Source organism: Tamandua tetradactyla, chromosome 25, assembly GCF_023851605.1.
Source record: "Tamandua tetradactyla isolate mTamTet1 chromosome 25, mTamTet1.pri, whole genome shotgun sequence".
Classification (NCBI taxonomy): Eukaryota; Metazoa; Chordata; class Mammalia; order Pilosa; family Myrmecophagidae; genus Tamandua; species Tamandua tetradactyla.
Window position 1 is genome coordinate 19,174,523 of NC_135351.1, and position 5,995 is coordinate 19,180,517.

The window sequence follows — 5,995 nt, forward strand, 5'->3', positions numbered from 1 at the left end:
AAAAAGCCTGTAATGCTTACAACATGTGTAGCTGATTTCATGTACTTTTGGCATTTCTATAGCATTTCCAGCAGTTGTCACTTTTTTTTCCCCTGGAAAGACAGTACTTCCCAATGTGCCACTAATATTGGGAATGATCAAGTTCTGTGTCTTACCCATTGGTTTGGTTTCCTGGCTGCTAAAACAAACACGACACAATGGGTTGGCTTAATAACATGAGTTTATTAGCTTATGGTTTCAGAAGCTAGAAGGCTTGCTTCCTCTCTGGTCGTTGTCTTCTGGACACCTGGGGACCTTTCGAATTCCTTGGCTTTTCCATCACATGGCAATGCACATGGCTGCATCTTCTCCCTTCTCCTCCAGATTCCATTGACTTCCAGCTCTGGCTGCTCCCCATGGCTTCTCTCTCTCTCTCTCTGTCTCTCTGAATTTCATTCTGTTTATACCAATACTCTGGATTAAAGCCCAATTTGATTCAGTCAGGCCACACCTTAACTGAAATAACATTTTCAAAGGTTCTACAGGGGCTGGGACCTCAAAACGCCTTTTGTGGAACGTGATCCAATCCCCGACACTCACCCACACAATACATTATGCTGCCCTCTCTATTCCCTCCTGATAGGTGTGTTCATTCAGCCACAGCAAGAGGAATGGGGCAGAGGCATCACTACTTGGAGGTCAGCTGGTTAGAACACATATCAGTTAGTTAGGATACCTGTCTGAGTCTGAGCCTCAGGCAGATTGGTTATCTGTCCTCTATTCCATGGCTCGCAACTTGGGATCAGTGCAATCTCTTTGACAATCAGCCTGATGGGATGAACTCCATTGTGGATGGATCAGTACCTGGATATCATTAGGACTTGATAAACAACTAATATATATATATATATATATGGATTAATTATTGCTCATCTCCACAAGTGAAAGGGAGTTATCAAAATATTATGGTTAAACAAAATGTGCCAGGATGGAAATTATTTCCTAGCACTGAGCATCTCTCAACTATACATGATACATACCAAATAAGTAAGCATATCACAAAATATGGCCCTTCAGGGCAGATGAGTAGTAAGAAGGAAAATTAACTGAAGGAAGGTAAGTGTCTTAGTTTCCAGGCTGCTATACAAATGCCATACAATGGGTTGGCTCAACAACAGGAATTTCTTGGCTCACGTTTCAGAGGCTAGAACTCTTGCTTCCTTAACTGTGGGCTACCAGCAATCCTTGGGGTTCCTTGGCTTTCACATCACCTGGTGATGACCTCACCTTTCTCTTCCAGGTTCCCACTGACGTACAGCCTCCAGTTCCTCCCCAAGGCTTTCTCTTTTAGAAGACTTCCAGGACTAGAATTAAGACCCACCCTGATTCCTTTGGCCACACTTTAAAAATACCTTCTTCTAAAGGTCCTATATTTTTTAAAATTTTTTATTAATTTTTAAATTTTTTAAAAAATTATGACAAGAAAGAAACACAAACATTCTTAACATATGATCATTCCGTTCTACATATATAATCAGTAAGTTACAATATCATCACATAGGTGCATATTCATCATCATGATCATTTGATCATTTCTTAGAACCTTTGCATCAATTCAGAAAAAGAAATAAAAAGACAACAGAAAAAGAAATAAAACGAAAACAGAAAATATATATATATACATACCATACCCCTTACCCCTCCCTTTCATTGATCACTAGCATTTCAAACTAAATTTATTTATTTATTTTGTTTGGCTTTTATAAAAGGGAATTTAATAAATTACAAGTTCACAGCTCTAAATCTATAAAAATGTTCAAACTAAGGCACCCAGGAAAAGATACCTTGATTCAAGGAAGGCCAATGGATCAGGAACACCTCTGTCAGCTGGGAGGTCACATATCTGGCATATGCTGGTCTCTTGTTCTTGGCCTCTGTGCTTTCAGCTTCTGAATTACCAGGTTCTGACTTGCTTCACATCTCATGGCAACATCTGCTGGGCTCTAGGCATCTCCAAACATTTGTGTCTCTGTTCTCCAAGTGTCAGCATCTGTGTTAGGTCTGCTCTGAAGCTTCTGTCAGCTCTGTCCTTTCTGACTCTTTTCAAAGTCAAACTAAATTTATTTTAACATTTGTTCCCCCTACTATTTATCTTTATTCCATATGTTCTACTCGTCTGTTGACAAGGTAGATAAAAGGAGCTTCAGACACAAGGTTTTCACAATCACACAGTCACATTGTGAAAGCCATATCATTATACAATCATCTTCAAGAAACATGGCTACTGGAACACAGCTGTACGGTTTCAGGCAGTTTCCTCCAGCCTCTCCATTACATCTTGAATCCCTTGATGCTGAGTCTCAGCTCATTCTAGGGGTTTTCTCAATTCCTTAATGCTGAGTCTCAGCTCATTCTAGGATTTCTGTTCCACGTTGCCAGGAAGGTCCACACCCCTGGGAGTCATGTCCCATGTAGACAGGGGGAGGGTGGTCAGTTTGCTTGTTGTGTTGGCTGGAGAGAGAAGCCACATCTGAGCAACAAAAGAGGCTCTCTTGGGGGTGATTCTTAGGCCTAATTTTAAGAAGGCTTGACCTATCCTTTGTGGGGTTAAGTTTCATATGAACAAACCCCAAGTCTGGGGGCTTAGCGTATAACTTTGGTTGTCCACACTGCTTGTGAGAATATCAAGAATTCAACTTAGGGACTTTGCAAATACTTTTCCACTCACTGATCAAATCACTGTGAAATTCATTGGGACATCACTCTGGACAAACCAACAAAATCTCATGTCCTACTCAAGGTTCCATGTACTTATGGTGCTCAATCAAGCTATCTACGTAGGTTATATTAGGAAATGCACTAGTCAAAATATAAATTTTGTACCAAATAAGGATTTTTTTGTAAAGGTCCTATTTTTAATGGGTTCACTCCAGAAGGAATATGAGTTAAAATTAAGAACACGTTTTTCCTTAGAGTAGACAAGTCAATCTGCCTCAGTATTTCAGAAAAGAAAAGATACCAAAAAAAAAAGACAACTAAGAAAGAGTAATTGTTGAAACTTTTTATGGTGGCTGTCCTTTCTGAATATTCGTAACACTACTTTTAGATTTGGAACTCCCCACTCAAGTATCTCTTGCTATCTTATGCCTCCTGAAATTAAGGTATGGTATTTGATTATATCATAATCAATATTTAGAGCGCCTTACATGCAAAAACAAGAGTAAAACATCAGTACTAAACAGAAATTCCTGATATATTACAGGAACTTTATTTTTCAGTTGTTCTTTTCTGTGTTTTCCAAATATTTTACCAGGAACATTCACTACTCTCATAATTAGAAAAAAAAATATTTAAACTGCCTGCTAATTAAAATGATGCCATTTAACATCTCTGAGAATTTGTAATATGGGTTTTGCATATTCTTTCTTCATCCCTTCTTTCACTCTTCAATTAACCAGTTTTGCAAATTAAACATTCTGCTTTGATGGTAGGTCAGGATCAAATTAAAGTACCTCAGAATTTCACAAGTCTACATATTTCATATTAGGGATTTCAGCTCACTCGATACATTCTAATGAAATTGTGCTAAATGAAGTACTTATTGTGTGAATAATGTTGTTTAAGTGTTTTTGAATATCTAGGATCCTAACAGGTTAGCCAACTCTGCTGCTCAGTTATTGTTTTTATTTTTAAAAATCTTATTCATATAACTGATCCTTTTACTATGCTGGTTCATTGTAATGCTCTCTTTAAAAGATGATACCTAATTGAGAGCAAAAGATTTAAAAAATAATAATAAAAAGCAAACCCAGATAAAATGTAGCACTTCTCTTGAAAATCCCGAACTACTTCAATTATGGTTCAATCCAATATAGTTCCCACCCCCAGGCCGGGGTGTTCAGTCTCTTATTTTGGAGTCAAACCCAGCTGGGGCTTGAAACTGGCTCCAGACGTTCAGTAGCATTACCAGATGGTAGAATCCTCTACGAAGTTATTTTACTGTGGGTTGTTAATTCCCTAGCTAGGTCTTTTGAGCATAACATTGTTTCTCACCCAGTCACCAACACTCAGCCTTCTCATACTCTAACCAATCTCTCCCTATTTCTACTCAAGTAAGAGAGAGAGAGAGAGAGCGAGAGAGGAAGAGATGATTATGGTCTCATCCCTCCTGTGTGTGTATATATGAAGCCAGTATTCTTTTTTCCACCCCCCATTCTGTTTTGTTTTAAGAAACCTTCTTCTTCTTAGCCTTATCAAAGACTAATTTCACAACAATTGGGCTCTTTACTAGCCATCCCACGCGGGAGCGTGATCTGAATAAGGCTGCTTTTAACAGGGTTTGGACTGGAAATACCCCTGCCGCCACCAGAATATCACTTATTTTTAAAGTTGTTTCTCCACAAAATGGGTGTTTGGTTTAAGGGTTTTTTGTTTGTTTCTGCGTGTTTGTTGTTGTTCCCACATTCTTCCATTAAATTCCCTTTTGCTTAAATTAGCCAACTTTGGTTTCTGTCTCTCATAAACAACAACCACACACACAAAAATTAATAAATACAACTGGCCTCCATGATGGCCCTTCTCTCCTCCTCTCCATGTTCTAAAATTTCTAGCAAAAGCATAGATTAGATAATCCTCCAAACATTATGTCCCAGATAAATTTTCCAGATTAGCAAACTGTAATTAGAGTATGAGGAACAAGAATTGATGCAAACCTGGCATATTGTAGTGCGCAACAAAGCAAGCATATTCCTAAAGCACCAAGAAGGATGTGAAACTGCGCTGAGCTTTGATTCTGACATTTTACCCAGAGTTGGCCTTAGGAAAAAGACAATGGCCGAACCCTCCCCATAGCCTTCTGCTCTATCTTCCTTCCAAGGCCCCGACCTCATAAATCTCCTCACTTGAATACTTCACATTCAAATGCTTTTTATGAACATGATCCCTGCAATTCCTTGCCTCAATGCTAGGTGGAAGACAGGGCTGATATTGTTGTCTCCATTTTACTCTACAGGACCCTGAGCCTCAGAGAGATGAATTTTCTACGTTTCCATGGCTGAAACTAACATTTTCTAGCGTCTGCTATAAAGAAGCCAAACTGCACCCGGGACATTGCAGAGGTAATGTAAGTAATGTATGGGTAGAGGGGGAAGCAAGTAATAAATGAGTGAAGGGTTGTACGCCTTTAATTACTAATGGTGACTATTGAGGTTGCTCCACTTATTTGTCCTGAAACGAGCCCTTTCCATTTGAAAGCGATGGACCTTAGGTCTGTTTGCTCGTGAGAAGGGGCTGGCGGGTGTGCGATGAATGTTTAACGAATGAGTGAGACAGGACAGGCGATGGGATGAGCAACCTCGAGGACCCGAGTGCTCTGTAGAGCGTTTTGATTACGCACTACGGGTAAACTGACACCTCCGGGCAGAGTCATATAGGAAGCACTAGACCAAACTACCTGGCTTAGTAGACAACTGCAAAAACTTTCATAGTCGGTTTTTTTTTTTCCAACGACGAGGTTTAAAATGAGGAACAACCATTCCGCCTTCCAACAGCCCACAGGGGCAAATCCCAATGGAGAAGAGTTTTCTAGAGTCTGGGGTTGCTCCTTCTTTTTTGCTTCCACCTCCCAAAAAGTGAAGCAAGGCTTCTGAAGAATTACGGCAGCTGAGAGGCTTTAATTTAAAGCCCCCGACTGCAAGGAGGCGGGGCCTCAGCGCCCCGGGCGATGGCTGGCTCCGCAGAGCAGCGTCGCCCAGCGGGCACAGGCAGCGGGGCCTGCGGGGGCCTCCCGCGCTCGCCAGCCCTCCGCGCCCGCAAGCTGCCCCCTCCCGGAGCGACCGGGTGAGCCCCGCTATTGGCCGGCGGGGCGACGGGGCGGGGCGGAGCCGTCGTGATTGGCGGGGGCCCCAGCCGGAGAGGGCGGGGCCGCTATATCGGAGGTGCCCGAGTCGCGGCGCTGGCAGTTGGCTGCTGGAGTGCGGCGTCGCCGCCGGGCACCCGGAGAACGGGCGGCGGGCGG